The sequence below is a fragment of the Rhinolophus hipposideros genome (assembly GCF_964194185.1).
Source record: "Rhinolophus hipposideros genome assembly, chromosome: 13".
Lineage (NCBI taxonomy): Eukaryota > Metazoa > Chordata > Mammalia > Chiroptera > Rhinolophidae > Rhinolophus > Rhinolophus hipposideros.
Window position 1 is genome coordinate 14,980,345 of NC_138059.1, and position 15,690 is coordinate 14,996,034.

General features: G+C 42.5%; 1 protein-coding gene and 1 pseudogene across 4 annotated transcripts in view; both read right to left on the reverse strand.

Moving 5' to 3' along the window:
• Positions 1-12,686, reverse strand: part of COL14A1 (collagen type XIV alpha 1 chain) — a 202,731-nt gene extending 190,045 nt beyond the window's left edge. Inside the window, exon 1 of one of the 3 annotated variants that reach the window (XM_081070910.1) lies at positions 12,456-12,686. The gene's annotated coding sequence lies outside the window, so the exon portion shown is untranslated. The remainder of the gene's footprint in view (positions 1-12,455) is intronic. The other 2 variants (XM_081070912.1, XM_081070911.1) reach the window with 2 other exon arrangements.
• On the reverse strand, positions 6,616-7,419 carry LOC308506902 (large ribosomal subunit protein uL30-like; annotated as a pseudogene). The gene has a single exon. The product of its transcript is annotated as a large ribosomal subunit protein uL30-like (transcript).
• Positions 12,687-15,690: the final 3,004 nt, after the last annotated feature.

Below are 15,690 nucleotides of genomic sequence, written 5' to 3' on the forward strand. Positions count from 1 at the left end.
AAGAATATGTCAGAAAAGAGTGAGTCACAATGAAGGAAATAAAATCTGCATAAAAACCCCTTAAATACTGGACATTTTCAGAATAAAGGGTCATTAATCAAGAAAACTTAATCACAAATGTGCATGCACTTAATAACAAAGTTTCAAAAATCCACAAAACAAAAACTGATAGAACTACAAAAAGAAATAAGCAAAGTTAGAGATATTGACTCACTTCTACGGAACTGATTGAACAATTTAACAAAATATCAGTAAGGATATAGAAAATGTGAACAACTCTATCAACTAACTGATATTTATTGAACACTACATCCAACAACTGGAGAATGTATTTTTTCTTTTGAGTATACATGGAAAGTTTTAAAAAACAGGCCACATTCTGGGCCATAAAATGAGATAAATTTCAAATATATTAACATAAATGTCAAAAGATTAAAATATTACAGAGTATGTTTTCTGACAACAGAATTAAATTAGAAATCAAAAATAAAATATCTTTACAAATTAAAAATATTTAAAAATTAAACATGCTTCTAGTTAACCCATGGGTCAAAGGAGAAATCACAATGGAAAATTTAAAAATACTTGGAAGGAAATAAAAATTAAAAAATAATATTTTAATAATGAAAAATTTTGGATGCAACTAAAGCAGTAGAGAGAAATTTATAGTTAAAATGTTTACATAAAAAAGAATTTTAAATTAATGATCTAATTTTCCACCTAAAGAAGCCAGATAAAGACAAATTAAGTTGAAAAAAGGGGTTAATGAAGAGTAACATAAATATATATATAATATTAATGAAAACTAACAAAGCTGAAATATGCTTCTTTGAAATATTAATAAAATTAAAAAATCTTTAGAAAGAGTGATCAAGGAACAAAGATAGAAAACACAATTAACAATATCAGGAACAGTTGCACTACATATTTCACACATCAACACATGATAAAAAGGAAAAATATTAATAACTTTATGCTAATAAATCCAACAATTTAGCTTAATTGGAAAAAAATTTCCTGAAATACTCTACTTGCTAAAACAGATACATGAAGAAATAGAAAATCCAAATAGCCATATGTCTATTACAGAGGTTGAATTTGTTATTAAAAATACACCCACAAAGTAAACTGCAACCCTACATGGTTTCATTAGTGAATTCTATCAAATATTTAAGGAAAACATTATGTCAATTCCACACAGATCCTTTTAGAAAACAGAAGCAAGCCAGCATAATATTTTATCAAAAACAGACATCATTACAAAAATAAAATTTACAGAATATCCCTCATGAACATATACAAAAATCCTTTACAAAATATTATATGATCAAATAACAGTCAGCAATATAAAAATAAGAATCATTACCACATAGATTTTGTTCTAGGAATGTAAGATTTGTCTAATATTCTAATATCAATATCATTAAGCATGTTAACAGACTAAAATATAGATAGATTGATTGGTTAAATACCAGGGGTGACAAACAAATGTGGACAAATGGATACTTTGGTCAGCGTTGCTCAAGCAATAGTTCACCATAATCAGAAGTGTTTGGACGCTGATGATAACCACTTTGAGCACCTCATAATTGCAGAAGTCAAACATGACTTGTATTCATCATTTATTATTGGTGTACAATGAGTATTACAATTGTAATAGTTTTTTTCCTTTCTTAAAATGTGTACACCTTTTTTTGGCACCCTCTTATATCATCTCAATTGAAGCAGAAAAAGCATTTGAGAAAATTTACTACCCATTCATGATTAAAAAGAAATTCAGCAAACTTAGAAGGGAACTTCATCAATGTGATAAAGGGCATCGATGAAAACCCCACAGCTAATATCATTTTTAATGGTGAAATAGTGAATGCTTCTCTACTAAGATCACTAAGATCACACACTAAGGGTGTCAACATTATAACATCTTACCATTTCATTCAATAGTGAACTAGCGATTTTAACCAGTGCAATGATGTAAGAAAAAGAAATAAAAGGCAAAACAAAAGGGAAGGAAGAAGTAAAACTGTCTTTATTTACAATCAACATGATTTACATGATTGTTTACATAGAAAATCCTAAAGAAGCTACCAAAGAAACAAAACCTACTTGAACTACCCTGTTTCTCCGAAAATAAGACCTAGCCAGACCATCATCTCTAATGCATCTTTTGGAGCAAAAATTAATATAAGACCCGGTATTATATTGTATTGTATTATATTATATTATATTATATTATATTATATTATATTATATTATGTTATATAGTATAAGACCGGTCTTATTTTACTATAAGTAAAGTAAGTACAGTAAGTATAAGTATAGTAAAATAAAACTGGGTCTTATATTAATTTTTGCTCCAAAATATGAATTAGAGCTGATGTTCCAGCTAGGTCTTATTTTTGGGGAAACGCAGTAATAAATAAAGGAAGGCTGAGGACTTGGATCAATATGCAAAAATAAATCATACTCTTATAGTAACAAACAAATAAAAAAGGAAATATTTTTTAATTCCATTTACAATAACATCAAAAAACACAAAATATTTAGAAATTAGTAAGATATAGAAGTCCTCTACACTACTTCCTGTAAAAACTACAAAAAAATACAAAACTGTATTCCTGAGAGAGATTAAAGAAGACCTAAACAAATAGAATAGTGTACTATGTCCATGGGTTGCAAACCTCAACATTGTTAGAATGTCCTCAAATTAATGTGTAGATTCAAAGCACTCTTAATCAAAATCTCAACAAGTTGCTTATAGGCATTAACAAATTGATTCTAAGTATTGCATTAAAATGCAAAGAATTTAGAAGAGCTAAGAACAATCTTTAAAAAGGACAAAGTCAGATGACTTACAACTCCTAATAGCAAGCCTTACTATAAAGCAACTGTAAGAACAAGAGAGAGACATATTATTCTTTTGATGTGTTACTGGGCTCTATTTGTTAATATGCTATTCATATTAATTAATATACTACTATATTAATAAATAAAACTAGTCTGTGTCTTCCTTATTTTATGCTGTGTCAAATTTTTATGTTAGTATTACTTTTCAGATTTTATAAAAATAAATTTGAAGCTTCCTTTCTTTCTATATATGTTACTATGGGACAGTTATACCATTATCATTGTTTCTTTAATATTTTGTTGGCATTCAATAGCAAAACCATAGAGGTTTGGCATTTGGGGGAGGCTACTTTTTAAAAAAACGTTTCAAAATTTTATGCCTACTGTTTTATTCGTAATTTCTGTATAATCTTGGCAATTTGTAGAATCAAATTCGGCAATTTGCATTTAGTTTTAAAAGAATCCATTTTATCTAAGTTTTCTGATTTATTTTCCTACAATTATTTTAGTTACTATTCAATTACTTAAATGTCCTCTAGTTTTGTGATTGTTTTCCATTCTCATTTCTTATCTTGTGTATTTGGGCTCCTCTCGTTTTGCTTTTTAAAATACAAAAATACTGAATCAAAGTCACAACATCAAAAAGGGAAAGAAATAGTAAAATAGTAATAAGGAAAGGAGAGGAGAGGGAAAATTATAAAGATGAGGATGAGGAGGCAGAGGAAACAAAGAAAAAAAGAAGGGAACGAGAAAGAGAAAAGATAGAAAGGATCCAAGATCACTTTCCAGGATAGCTGGGCCAATGTTGCCTAGACTGGTACTACTCAAAATAGCTAGTCTGTGAACTATTTGTTACTGGTCCACACGTGAGATTAGGGTTTCCAGGTGGGAATTCCTGTCCGTTCTCAGGAATTTTTTTCGCTTTCCCATTCCCGAATCCGAGAAAATTTGGTCGGGAAATCGGTTCCTTGAACCCAGTAATACCCACAATGAGAAATAAACATTCTACTCATAATGTATTTCTTAGACATTTTTCCTATTTATCGCTAGAGTTTCTGGGCAGGAATTCCCACCTGTTCTCAGGAAATTTTTTCATTTTTCCATTCCCAAATCCTGAGAAATTTTGGTTGGGAAATCGGGAAAATCGGCTCCTTGAACCCAGGTGATTGGTAGTACCCGACGTTACTTTGTGGAAACGATTCATCGCGGAGAACAGAAAACAGTTTATATCTTGGGATTCGGGAATGGGAAAGCGAATAACATTCCTGAAAACTGGGGGAATTCCTGCCTGGAAACCCTACGTGAGATTAAGGAGCTTATGCAAAAAATGTAAATTGGTGCATTGTTTTGCTTCCTTCATCAAGAAAGCTTTTCTATGAAAAAATATCTCAGTTGAACTAAGAGTGTACTTGGTAATGTATTTGATTTACATCCTGGTCCAGTTTTATCTCATCGGGGGAAGTAACAGTTTGTGGGTGGCAGCAACCAGCAGACCACAGTGAATAGCAGGGGCCTAGATCCCTCACCAGCCAGACCTGCAATGGATTGTATCTGTCCCTTATCCCACTGCAACTAACTTCATGGCCTCAGTAACTATTTTTACCTTCTGGGTCTTGGGCACTATAAGACATCTAGATGAACAATTTAACCCATAATCAAAAAGGTTCAAAGTGCGTAACAGGAGAAGGCTGAGCCATCCCAAAAGTATGGCAAATTGGAGTGACAGCTCCTTGACTCAGGAATGTTCCATCACCTGGCTCTTCCTTCTCTCTCTCTCTCTTTCTCTCTTTCTCTCTTTCTCTCTCTCTCTCTCTCTCTCTCTCTCTCTCTCTCTCTCTCTCTCTCTCGCTCTCTCTCTCTCTCTCTCTCTCTCTCTCGGACTGACATAGCTCCCCAGTCAAAGAAATGGGGGATTGCTTTTGACTACACTCTATCACCTACAAGCATTATAAAGCGTAGCTGCACATCTCAGCACAGACATCCCATCCTTCACAAAGGCTTCCCTGATCTTCCAAGTCTGGGCCAGATGCTCCTCCTGCGGTTCCTTCAGTAGTAATCTTTATAGTCCACCCTGGAGCACTTAACACTGTGTTGTAATTGGCTAGTTGCATTTCTACCTACCAAAGTGTGTTATTCACCATTATACTCTGAGTGCTTAGCATAGTTCCAGTACATGGCAGGAGGCAGGACTGGGAAGTAGAGGAAAATGGAAGCAAAAAAAAACTGCAGGAGAGCACTGTTTTTAGCTATCAACCTAATGCGTTCCTCTTTACAAAATCAGACAGAAAACTATCCAGGAACAGACCTTTATCCAGAAAGGGGTCCCCTGAGTACCCCTAGTTATAGACACATCCTGAGACATCCGAATGGACTCAGCAAAGCCCAGCGTCCTTCTGGATCAATCACGCAACCCAGGTAATTTCTGAGAGGAAAGAGACAAACACTGCGCCCTAAAATTCAAAGTTAGGGACGCCTGCCAGGCTAGCTCCAACAAAGGCCCGTTGGCAGAAAAGTTTGTCAAAAACACTGATAAAGAATTGCCTTGAAGAAATGAGGAGTCTAGGCGCTCTGTCTTAAATAGACAGCCAACTTTCAGTACTTCCTGTAGCTTTTCTAGTCACAGTCCCCTCAAAAAATGGAACAGAGAAAGAAGGAGGAAAGAGAGAAGAAGAAGAAAAAAAAAGCATAAAGAAGGAAAAAGAAGCAGGAGAGAAGAGGAACCATTTTTGTCTTCAAGGCTCTGCACTAAGATCATCTCAGATCTTAAAACAACCCTATAGGGTGGCTACTGTTCTCTGTTTTCTGGATGAGGAAACAGAAGTTCAGAAAGGTTAAGAAAGGTGGATAGGGTGGCCTGATGGCTCAATTGATTGGAGCGCGAGCTGTCAACCACAAGGTTGTCGGTTCGATTCCTCGACTCCCGCAAGGGATGGTGGGAAGCGCCCCCTGCAACTAACAACAGCAACTGGACCTGGAGCTGAGCTGCACCCCCTGCAACTAAGATTGAAAGGACAACAAGTTGACTTGGAAAAGTCCCAGAAGTACACACTCTTCCCCAGTAAAGTCCTGTTCCCCTTCCCCAATAAAAAAAAAAAAAAAAAAAAAAAAAAAAAAGAAAGAAAGGTGGACAGGGGCACGAAAGGAGGAAGTTTAGATTGTAGCCGTATCTGTCTGCCTTCTATCTCTGTTTCAGCCACTAAATTTTATGGCCTCAGTGGACGCCATTCATTTCCAGTCATGCATCTCTCCCCCCTATCCCCTCAAAGAAGCTGATGTCTTGAGCCATGTGTAATGGAATCTGAGTTCAAATCTCATAGGGACTTTTCTTTTTTTGACAACTGAGCACTGTTTTTGTGCTCCAATTGTATTTCAAGTTCTTTCCGAAACAAAGCCTTAGGAATCCCCAGGTTCAAGTATACCTCTGGGTTTGGCTGAGTACTGACATCTTGTACTCATGCTTGGGTATTCATTCACCAACATTAAACCTCTGGATAGCAGATTTGACGAAACAGGACCCCTCATCCATGGCATGAGTCCTTTGCTGATTTCAGTGGTGGCAGCAGCCACCAACATAGAAAACATCCAGACTTTCCCTTTAGAACTGGGCTGTGACAAGACATGCCTGCCAGGAATATGGCCGTCTTTCCCCTGACCCTTCCTCTCCAGTTTCTGAAGATATAGCTGAAAATAATCTTCTTTGAAGATACTGGATAATTCCCAAAAATAAACACATGCTTCCAATGCATTGTGCTGTCAGATACTCTGGGTTTAGTTTAGCTGCTGGATCAGCTGGTTGACGCGTTCACCTCCATAGCCAGGTGAGCCCACTTTCCTGAGGAAGCCCACTCTATCCTCAGTAATGTGATGGGCCACTGAGAGATGGAAAGGGCACCAGAGCCCTGAGATCACCTGGAAATTCTTCCCTGGGGAAGGCAATTTCATGAATGAGGTCTTCTAAGCAAATGACACCAAACTTCCCCAGGTGCTCCTCAATCACTGTGTTGTCTGTCAAAGGGATGATTTTATTCCTGACTTTAGCTTGTCCACCTTTCAAGATGAGTTCCCGGACAGACTTCAGATTTGGAGATCCCCAGGTTCTCCAAAAGGTTCCACCACACGCAGTGTTTTTATGCTTGGGGAAGGGGGGGCACATTGAAAAAGATACCACCGAAAATTTTCTTTAGGCAAAGCCTTGCAATGGTCCTCTGCACCACTAAACTCACCCCATTAATCCCTTGGATGGGTACAACAAAGGCCAAGGCCAAACCAGGAGGTTTCGCTTCTAGTCATCCGAGGCGCACCTTGTCACGCATCGTGTAGGGACCATTCCAGTCGCTTAAAGCTGAGCTCTTTTCCTTTCCTCTACTCCTTCTTTCCCAAAAATGCCTGCTTTGCCTGCATAGCTTTGGAGGCCTGATAAGCCTTCCTCTTTTTCAGGAGATTTCCTGGAACCAAAGGGATCTCTTTGTCTTTGCCTGACTTCCCATGGAAGGTGGGTGCTGCTCCTCCGGTTTCCGCACGGTGGCTCTGCTCCAGGAAGGAACACGGGCGATCTCGGTACCCTTTCCGCATTGTAGAGAGACCTGAGAGGCTGTGGCTAAGACTCTCACGTGTGGGAGGAGGTGTTTATGGATGATTTAGGATGGTAAAAAATGCAGCTCCAATTTCATCTGCCAAGCTTCATCCCTGGGCCCTTGATCTGTACCTTATAGTTTCCTTTACCCTTAAAAAGTGTATGATAATGACCTGACCTTATAGCCTTATGAGGGTTATATGAGCTACTCCATTATAAAGCGCTCAACACAGCCTGACAGTAAGCACTCAACGTGATGTTAATTATTAGTGCCAGAACGAAAACTAGAGGTTCCTCCTTGCCATCTCAGAACCTTCTCTCATACAGCTCTCACCACCTGGAATATGCTTCTTTCTCTTCTGGTCGGCATAAAACAATGAAAAACAACTCAAGTCCTGTCTTTCCTGGAAACCTCTAGAGCATCTAATGTGCATAGGAGTTACCTGAGGATCTTGTTAAAAATGAAACATAGGGACTTTTCTTAATCATGTATTTGTCACTTGCTGATTTTGTCACCCCAGGCAAGTAGTTTATATCCCTGAAGCTCAGTGACCTTATCTCTAAATTGGGAGATTTAAGTGTTTCTGAAAGAGAAAAGAGTAGGTACTCAGTAAGTACTCAAAAAGAAAAAAAAAAAATGCCACCACTTCCACCACACACACACACACACACACACACACACACACACACACACACACACACAGAGTCTGATGACAATTAAGTTCGCGAACTTATTGCAAAGACGTTACTAACCTTTTTTGAAATCAGAGGGATTGTTCATTATGAATTTGTACCAACTGGATAAACAGTAAACCAAGTTTCCATTTGGAAGTGCGGAAAAGGCTGTGTGAAAAACTTAGACGACCTGAACTTTTCATCAACAATTCAAGGCTCTTGCATCACGAGAATGCACCAGCTCACACGGCACTGTCTGTGAGGGAGTTTTTAGCCAGTAACCAAATAACTGTATAGGAACACCCTCCCTACTCACCTGATCTGGCCCCCAATGACATCTTTCTTTACCTGAAGATAAAGGAAATAGTGAAAGGAAGACATTTTTATGACACTCAGGACATCAAGGGTAATACGACGACAGCTCTGATGGCCATTCCTGAAAAAGAGTTCCAAAATTGCTTTGAGGGTGGACAAGGCGCTGGCATCGGTGCATAGCTTCCCAAGGGGAGTACTTCAAAGGTGACTGTAGTGATATTCAGCAATGAGGTATGCAGCACTTTTTCTAGGATGAGTTCGTGAACTTAGTTGTTTGACCTTGTACATACACACACGTTACCAGCACCAGAACAGGATAAGGTTTTGTCTTCACTCAAGGCTTATTTTATATAGAAGTATGTACCTGGATCCCTGACACTTTTTATTTAAGTATAGAAGGAGCAAGAGAAGATTGTTTTCCTGACATCCAGTACTAAGAAAGGAAGTTTGTTTTGTCACTTTTCTTTTACCCCCTCCCCACGTGGGGCTGGCCTCTCTGTTTCCCAGGCTGTGATCTAGTGTATTTACCAACAACCTTGGTCCATACAAACTGTCAAAATCCCAGATAATTTGTTGGCTCAGTGGTGTTCAAACACCACTTTGGCCTAAAGCAGGAGGGGTAGGATGGTGGTCCATGTCCCTACAGAAAAAGCTCATACCTTTGATTAACTGCCTCCAGACACATATCTGTTTTTACAACAACAGATGAGGAAGGTCTGGAGCAAGATAAGGATCTGAGTCAGACCTCCACCCATCTTAGGAGGTCACGCCCTCTGATGGAAGAGCAGGCACCACCTTTTCCCGCCAAATAAATATGTAACTCCCTCACCCCACCCAGCAAACTATAAGTCCTCAGGACAAGGGATCTAGGGCTCTCCCTCTCTCTCTCCCACCTTGGCTAGGCCCATCATTCCTTTCCTTCAGAATGTATCACTAATAAACCCTGCTTGCATATTAATCAGCTTGCTGACCTTTTTTTAAACATTTTTTATTAGTTTCAGGTGCACAGAACAATATAATAGTTAGACATTTATCATTTATATCCCTCACTCAGTGACAACCCCCGATCCCCATCCACTACCCTCTGACTTCGCCCACAGCCATCACATTTCCACTGTCTCTATTCCTAATGCTGTACTCTGCTTCTTGTAACCATATATATATAAAATTGTAGTTGACATTCATTATTGTTCAGCTTCAGCTTCAGGTGTACAGTGCAGTGATCAGGCATCTACATCATCCCTGAGCCGGTCTCCCTAACGAGACAAGTGTCCATCCGACACCCTACAAGATCTTTACAACATTATTGACTACATTCCCCAAACTGACTGTTGCATCCCCGTGGCCATCTCAGCTTGCTGACCTTTGAGCTTCACTGCATCAGCAAGAACTGAGACTCCTGTAACACAGCAATTCAAGAAGGACCTTGTCCTTGAAAGGAATCTTAGGTTTCATTGAAGGTCCAGAAAACAGCAGTCATTTGGCTGTGTTTGGATTAAAATGACAGCAAACTGTCTCCAGAGTCACATAACTGCAGAGACTGTCAGCTGAAAACAGGTTTTGTGTTTTACTGTGTGTGTGTGTGTGTGCGTGTGTATGTGTGTGTGTGTGAGAGAGAGAGAGAGAGAGAGAGAGAGAGAGAGAGAGAAAGAGAGAGATTTATTAAGTGACACTAAGATGTATTTAAGAGCCAAAGAGAATACCCCCCCACACCAAGGGGCCTTTTTGGTTGGCTAGGGTTGCCCCTCAAACCATACCAGTTTGCTCAGCCCATTCTTAAGGCCAGCCCCGGCTGATTCTGAGAATCGAGACATGACTAGACGGCCCCCAAAGTTCTCTGAAATACTCAGCTGGACCATTAGCAGCAGAATAAGGGCCAAAGGCCTCCTCCCATCAATCCTGGAGCTTGGGACGCACCCAAAACTGCTCCAGGAAGTCTAATGGGTTCCAAGTAATCCTATCCAGGGAATTACTGAGAGGCCTCACCAGTGTGGCTCTGTCCTTTCAAAAGGACCCCCAGGTGGTCAGGGTTACAGTGGAGGTTCAGGTCCATCCTGGCTCAGGGCTCCCCTGGCAGAAGGAGGAGATGCCAGTGTTTAGTGAGAGAGTATTTTATACATCATGATAAATCTCAGAAACATTTTGCTAGGTGAAAGAAGCCAGTCACAAAGGACCACACACATGTTGTATGCTTCCATTTGTATGAAATGTCAACAAAAAGTAGATTAGTGGTTGCCAGGGGCTGAGTGGGATGGAAGAGAGCAGGTTGGAAAGAAATGGGAAGTTACTACTGTTAACAGGTATGGAATTTCTTTTTGGAGTGATAAAAATGTTCTAAAACTGATTGTGGTGATGCTTGCTTACTGAAAACCACAGAACTGTACACTTGCACAGTATATGAATTACATCTTAATAAAGCTACGTTTCAAAAAATACTACCCTGAAGTCTGTCTTATAGTAACCACACTATTGGGGCCATATTCAGATGAAATCCATCCAAGAGGCTCTATTGGTGCAGCCAAAAATCCAAATGCTATTCGTTCATTCATTCATTCTAAATTTACCGTTGTTCTCCATATGCAGAACCAGACCACCTTGCCAGAAACAGAACGCGAGTTCTCCTCGTTTCACCCAGCATAACTCGGTTTGCTGGATTTGAGTAGGGCCTCTATCATATGCTGCAACTAGGACATGCCCCCGTGTCCTCTGGAAGTGAGGATACCCAGAGCTTCAGGAAAACTTGTTTTCATTTCTGCTCCCCACAGAGTCACCAGTTTTATCCCCAATAGTCTTTGTTCCTGCCCACTCCCATCTCTAGCAGCTGCTTCCCTCTCAGGATTCTCAGAAACTTCCAGAAGGGAGTCCAAAACTTCCAGCGGGAAGCGGGCTCTCAGTAGCAGCTCCAGAAAAAGTCTCAGGGAGAAATGCAGGCCCCTGTAAGAGCTGCTCTCAAGCCCCATTTGGGCCCTTTCCCTAAGGACAAAGCCAAAGCCCACACCTGTGCACAAGTGGCAATCCCTGGACAACCCTGAGCTCATGCGCCAGAGGGCGTGCTTCCCACAGACGACCCAAGAACCCAGCTCCAAAATCTAATGCCTGTGGTCTGGGGCTTGCAGAGGCCGTCCAGAACCTTACCTAGTACTGAAGCCACTCCAGTGGCCCCACGTGGCCCCTCTTGGCCCAGCCCTAACCCTATCTTGCCTGTGTGCGCTGCATGCCAAAGCTCAGCTCCTTCGGTCGCATCTTCACCCAGAAGCTGGAGGCATAAAGCAGAGAGGGGTCCAGAGGGATAAAATGGGGTAAGGTGAGGGGTGGAAAAGCCTGGGCGGAGAGGACACTCCAACACAGCCTGGTGGTGCATCTCAAAGCCTCCTGGGTCCAGACACCTAAAGCAAAACGCGCGAAGCATTGGAGTTTCCTGACGCAGAGACATCGAAGCGTGTCTACCGCCAACATCCTCCATCAATGAGCTGCCTGGCTGCCCTCCTGGCGCCTAGCGCCGAATCCCTGGTACTAATCTACGGCACTAACAAGGAGTGGCTGGGAGAGTTGTCCCCCATCATCTCTCCAGGTGCTCTCCCAAGCGACCCCAAATACAACCTAAATAAAAACGGAGCGCTTTCTATTTATAAACAGCCCTCCGAGACAAGTCCCTAAGCCCCTTTCTCAGCAGATTAACGCTTTTACTAAGACCCTCCTACTGGGAAGTGGTGGTGTCGCCACTGTCTCGAATTCGGACCCGCTTCTTCCCACCGCGCGCTCACAGCACCCAAGTGCAGGGAGAAGCTCCGGGGAGCAACACAAGGCACCGTCACTGTGTTTGCATTCGCCTCTCTCCGCTCCTCCAGTCTCCCTGCGCAGTGACCTCCGCGAGGAGGCAGACGGGTGCACAGTCCCATCCCACCCCGAAGGTCCCCGGGCCGTCCAGGGCGCGCGCGTAAAGTCTATGAATTGCACTGCGTCTGCAGGTGGCTCTCCCTTTCCACTTTTCCTTCTTCACGAATAAACTTTTCAAGGCCAACGCGAAGGTAGGTAGAGAACTGACCTGTGCAGGGCAAGGTTCCAGCCCAGGTTGGGAACCTCTCGGTGCCTAGGGAAGGTACAAGTTCCACCGCAGGTTGGTTCTCCGCGGCGCACGGCTGTTGCTTGCTTCCCGCCTCGAGTCCCCTTTAATTAGCCTCTCTCTCTCCCTCTCCGTCTCCGTCTCCCTCTCCCGCACCCCCTCCCAGCTGCCCGGAGCTGCCTCCCCGTCTCCAGCTCTTCCCTCCTGCTGGGCGCCCAGGATCAGATAAGAGAAAAGGAAGGCCAGTAGGCGGCCAATTATAGAGCGGAAGGTGGCCGAGGGGGCGGAGGTTGGGGAGGTGGGAGGCAAGCCTAAATCCCAACGTCCCCCCCCCCCGCCCTTATCTCCTCCTCTTCTCCCCACCCCCGCCCCACAGAAGATGCTCTGAGGAGCCCGCCCCGCTCCGCGCACGCGCTCCCGCAGACCTGGCCACCGCCTCAGGTGCGCAGCTGAGTGTTATGTGCTTGGAGAGCCTCATTTACCCCTCCACTCCGACCTGGGCTAGTGTGGGACGGCTAAACCAGGCCCCGCGCTCGCTCTGGAAGGTTAGGGGCCCTGCGGTACACAGGTGCTGTGTGCTCACTCCCCATTCCCAAAGACCAGCCTTGGCTTCCTGCGCCAAGGACCCTGCCCTCGGGGGGCCTGTACCCACTACAAAGTGTTACCCTTCCTCCGCTCCTCGCCCTTCCTTTCCGAACAATACTGAATGAACAAGAGCTATAAAACTCCAAAGCAGCGATCTTCCAACTTCAATGCGCAGGAGAATGACCTGGGGGTACTGAAATTGACATTTTTGTAAATTGAACGGGAAGAATGTGGGCAGTTTCCTGTGGTTGGACTTCCCCACCTGCACATCCCCACTCGCACAGGTCCTGATTCAACAGGTCTGGGCTGAGGCCAGTTATCACACACCCTGGTGGTTCTAATCCATACAGATCGCCCTGCGAGGGCTCACCCTGCGCCGTGAAGCACAGGAGACGGGCCAAAGCCCTACGCCGGGTCTCTAGGGACTGGCCTTGCACCGTCACCCTCTAAGCCCCCTTAGAAAGTCTTTATCGTTACCCATTTCGAACCGTGCAAACAAATGCCCCGCGGCGTCCTTTTCAATCCAGCTTATTACTGCGCCCAAATGTTGGGGAGGGAGGTACAGAAACTGAGAATTAGCAAGAACCTGTTTTTGTAAGAAAATACTTTCACGCCTTGGCAAAATGAAAAAGGGGTATTTCACCACCACTCAAGGGTGGTGATGGAGAGAAGAGAAAGGACAAGTGGTACTCTTAAAAGGTCCCTGAACCTCATTCCATTGTGCCCAGCTGAGAATCCAGAAAGAGGGGCTGTGGCGTCTTTCAAGGGGGTCCCTGCGACATTCTAACCGTCCCAACAGTTAGAATGCAAATTCTGGGAAATTGCAGGATCTTTGCCTCCTTTTGCCTATACTCTGAACTTCCCCGCTTGTCCTGTTGTTGGAGTGGAAAGGGTCCACTCCAGCCCCACCGCCGCCCTGCGTCTACTGGTCCCTTTCCAACTTGGCCTCACTTCAGGGTGGGGTCCGAGCAAGGCGCCGTTTTGCTTCTGCGCTTCACTGAATGCAATTCTCTGGGGTCAGGCAGCCCGCGCAGCCTTTTTTAGGAGATGAGCTCTAAGTCCAGGGGCTCCAGAGGCAGTACTACAAGGCTGCGAGCGCCACCTGGTGTGTGCGCTGGGGTTTGGGATAGGGAGGGAACTGGAAAGATCTCCCTCCATCCCACCCTAGATTGATAGGCAGGGACCAGAATGCCTGAAATGCAGTCTTTATTCCTGGAAACAACTACCACTTTGGTTAGATCTCCTTTTCTCTGCACCCTGCTCCCATGCAAGTGCCTACTACGCTCATATTCTGTTTCCCCCTTTCATTAATAAAATCTACTCTTACGTCCTTCATTTTTACCAATATAGTATAAGCTTAGCTTTTCTTGTAATTCCCTTGGAGTAGGTAGTGGCTTGTTAGCACAAAGTTTTAGTTAAAGAAGGAGACGACGTATTTATAATGGAATTATAGAAACTAAGAAATGAGGAATTGGATGATTTTAAAATGTGACATAAATACAAAAATCCATATACAGCAAATATTTGTTTGATAATATTATTTGTTTGATAGAAATCTTATACAATAATGTATATGGATTCTATAATGGTATAAAATATTATTTCTTTTTAAAATTCTAACTCATCCTTCCTCTCTTTAACTTTTGACATCTTGCATTGCAGTTTTAATGTAGATAAACTTCAGTTAATGTTGAATTTGAATGGCTGGTTTCAACTTTAGTTTCCATTAAGTTGCAGTTGTGTGTGAATTTCCAGCCCTTTCAAGGGAGTGTTTATTCAACATTTATCTTAGGTCAGCACTCGGTTTCTGGTAGAATATTGAGAATTGAATCATTGATACAAGACCAAGAGACCCCTCTAATGGTCTCCCCCCTTAATCTAGGAAAAATTACATCTGAATGAACATGTGAATATCTGGGGCTTTTTCAAGTATCCAAAAATTCCAGCTTCCCACAGCAATCAATTCCAGGACTCAACAACTCTTCTTAGTGTATCATCCTGAGTTTGTCACATTGCTATGATCTTGTTTTTCTGGAAGGACTACACACACACACACACACACACACACACACACACACACACACACACAGTTGCCTTTCTCCTCTCAGTCCACTGAAATGTTGCAGGAAGACTTTGGACTCAAACTTGAAATGAAGCGGCTCTGCCCCTTGGTTGTGTCACTTTGATGAAGTTATTTTATCTCTCTCAGCCTAATTCCTCGAGCATAAGAAGGGTTAATTAATTGTACCTCAGGGAACAGTCATGCGGATTACATGACTGAGGTGTTTATGGACCTAATCCACCATAAATAATAAATGGCAGTTCTATTACCCAAACTGGGACTATCCCCCTTTTGCCCATGGGAAATGGCTATACTTTCATCAGCAGCCACCTCCAGGAAAGACTCCCTGCAATGTTTCTCAACAGAGGCACCTCTGGCGTTGTGGGTAGAACAGCACGACTACATCAGTCATTAGGACATTTATTATTCCTGACTCCATCACCAAATTCCAATAGCACCCTCCCCATCTCCTCGCCATTGTGAAAACCGAAATACCACCACACATTTCTTCATACACTCTGCAGAAAACTAGTTTTCAGCTTCATGAATTATTGGCAGTTCTAGTCCAAA